Source organism: Xenopus laevis, chromosome 2S, assembly GCF_017654675.1.
Source record: "Xenopus laevis strain J_2021 chromosome 2S, Xenopus_laevis_v10.1, whole genome shotgun sequence".
In the NCBI taxonomy this organism is placed as follows: Eukaryota; Metazoa; Chordata; class Amphibia; order Anura; family Pipidae; genus Xenopus; species Xenopus laevis.
Window position 1 is genome coordinate 5979532 of NC_054374.1, and position 3570 is coordinate 5983101.

Below are 3570 nucleotides of genomic sequence, written 5' to 3' on the forward strand. Positions count from 1 at the left end.
TGAGCACTGAGGACTGGAGCACCAGAAATTTTAAAAAAAACTATTGTATCTCCTTAGCAGCCTCAGAACTTATGAACCAATGTGGATGTGGTTTAGCAGCATGCCTCCCCCTAAATTCCTGCCGCCCTAGGCCCGGGCCTTCGTGGCCTTTCCACAAATCCAGGCTTTCCCCCATGTGCGCACGTGTGAGCGAAATCGCTCCTGCTCCATAACAGAGGGGAGGGAAGGACAACGAAGGGGAAGGGCAGGGGATGGAGGGGAGAGTGACAGAAATAGTTTTTCTCCTAATATGGATTAATTATATATTTCTTGGGATCAAGTACAAGGTATTGTTTAATTATTACAGAGAAAACGGAAATTATTCTTTAAAAATTGGATTATTTGATTTCAATGGAGTTTTAGGGAGGTGACCTTTCCATAATTCGGAGTTTTCTGGAAATGGATCCACCTTAAACCTGGATTTTCCATTTTTGCTGTAACTTGTTTTATTTGACAAAGCAATAAATATATTCATTTTTATATAACATTCTACAAACCTGAAGATTCTTCGTAGATACACATGTGAGTCTGCGCTTGAATTAGTAGTTGTATTATACTGCTCAATCTGTAAGCAGTCATCTATTCCTATTCTGACAAACGGTTTCTGGATAACGGATCCCATACCTGCAGTATACAGTAAATGCAGTGCCAGTTCTATGTATCATACCCCTGGAATGTAAATCAGGATAAATATGGTGGCAACTTCATGTATAATGCCTCCATCCTTTTTGTTGTAAATAATCAATTGATATTTTTTTGGGGGGAGTGAGGTAAGTTCCCCCCAAGGATTAATTATAAGGGGTGGTTCACCTTCCAGTTAACTTTTAGTATTTTATAGAATGGATAATTATTCCGTTCTATGGGGCAAATTCACTAACCTCCGAAAATTCACCACCGACGGCTTCACTCACATCACAACACTTCGCCAGGCGTAGATTCACCAGGACAACGCTAATTCACTAAAATCCGAATTGGCGTCCAGGACACCGAACGCTGGCGAAGTTGCGCTAGCGTTGGCTAATTTGCATACGGCGGGAAGTTAAAGTTGAATGGACGTATATGTTGCAGCAAATACATTACATTACACAAGTCCAGGGAACCTTAATAAAATAAAATAAAGTTGTTATATTGCCCTACACATGAGCCCAGTCTATAGTTTATGTGCCAAATGTTAGGAAATGTAGGGGGGAAGGCGGTTACCCCCAAAAAAAATGATGCTCTTTTTCAGCCTATCAGCTTTTTCAGCTTTTTTTTGATGAGGTGGCAAAGGCAAGTCTGGCGCAAGAGGTAACGTTCAGTAAATTCCGCATCTTAGTGAATTTGCGGAGTTATGCAAATTCGCCTGGCATTAGCGAGCGAAGTAGCACTAGAATCAATCTCCTTCATTAAAGAAGTTATACCGGCGTCCATTGGTAAGTCAGCGAAGTTCCGAAATGACGTCACGCTGGCTGATTTTGGCCAGCGTTAGTCACTTTGCCCTTAAGTAAATTTGCCCCATTTATCTATTCTAAGCAACTTTTTAATTGGCCTTCATGTTTTACATTTTATAGTTTTAGAATTATTTTCCTTCTTCTTCTGACTCTTTCCAGCTTTCAAATGGGGGTCACTGACCCCATCTAAAAAACAAATGCTCTGTAGGGCTACAAATATTTAAAATATTTCCGTGGTGTCATGCACTAAGCATGCCCTTCTTGGGTACAGTGAAATAATAATAGTCCCCAATTCCAATGTCCGCAGTCTGATTAAAAGCAATTTCTCCTTTATTTTGTAGAGACAGACCAACCCCAACCTGCTAAGCATGTAAGACTGGAACCAAGTCAAGCCATTCAATGTATTCTTAATATTCTATAACATGAGCTGAAGCTGCTTCCCACACCTTCCACACACATGTGCATCAAGTCATATCTGCTATACACGGTAGCCATGTTGTAGGGCACTTTGCCTCAATTTACCCCAAAAACAATGTTTAGCCTTTATCCATTCTGCTTTTCTTTCAGGCTTGTAGATTTAGAATGGAGAGGATGCATCAATATGTGAAATTACAGCTCACCAGTACATTTTTAGGATTTTTAGAAGTGTATTTATCAGTGGGCGAGAGTCAGAGTTAATCATATGAAAAATGCACTTATTAAAAATCCCATAGAAATGAACAGCTAGTGGGTGAATTTTTCAGTGGTGAGCTCTAATCTTCCAATTTGAGAATTCTGCCCCAATTTAGTGTTCACTCTCTGTTGTCTCGATTACTGTAGATGTGTGAATGTAAAATGCTCAGCCTCGATTCTTACTAAAACAGCAGAAAATGTACATGGAATTAACGGCACAATATTAATTACAACTTTGGCTCTGTTCCATTTGTCCCAATGACTCGCTGTATTGCCCGTTGGTGCCAGGGCTGCTGACTGCAGGGAAAGAATAATTCTCAGGAAATCTCATTGGATTAATTTCCTCCCTCTGTGAGCACAACCTGCTTTGCTCCATCTCATTAACGTTACAGTTCAATACACTGAAATGGTTTGAGAAATTCCTTGTCGGTGCTGTCCTCATATAATCACGTGACTCGACGTGTAAGTTAACCGAAATTGGAGACGAAAGCAGATGCACTCAGACGATACAATGTGTTGTACCCAAAGTACCTCCAATTGTTTATTTGTGTGGAGTACAAAAAAATCAACCGTTTCAAGGGCCTCACGTCCCCTTCGTCATTGTACTTTATCACTGACAAAGTGAGGAAAAAAACAAGTATGGGTGCAAGGAACTCCGGTAAACCACGTATAGATCAGACCAAAAATCGATGGATAAAAATGGATAACCTTTATTTATACAAACATCTCTCCTACAACTAAGTGTCCCACTGACACTAAACGCGTTAGGCGAGAGATGTTTGTATAAATAAAGGTTATCCATTTTTATCCATCGATTTTTGGTCTGATCTATACGTGGTTTACCGGAGTTCCTTGCACCCATACTTGTTTGCTTGTACACGGATTGTCTGCTCCCTTGAGCTGAGGGCCTGGGGCAGGAGCAGACCTGGACTGGGAGTCAAACTAGGCCCTACCATTCCAAGTACACAGAGGCCCAAACAGCCCCCACCAGCCCACTATATGGTGACTTTCTATGGAACCATACAGCAGCCCCTCTGGCATTTGCCAGAACCCACAGATTACCAGTCCGGGCCTGGGCAGGAGCACCTGGGCCACTGGTTTATTGTGGTGAGTTATTCTTCAAAGATTCCCCATGTAATTGGGCATGAGCCCCCTGAAACATTCATTTTTTTTATTCCATACAGATAAATGATTGGAGGTACATTGGGCACACTGCATTTAATCGTCTGAGTGCATCTTCTTTCTTCTCCAATTTCTTGCTCCATCTCATCTCTGTACTGCAGACCTGGCCGGGCTCCAGCACGTTCCATCACCTTTCTCATGTGTTCCTTGGTAAATCTATCAAACGTAGTCTACAAAACATAACTAATAAACAAAAGGCCTGGCCATGTTGTCACCTGTTGAAATAAAAATAGACTGGAGACGATGG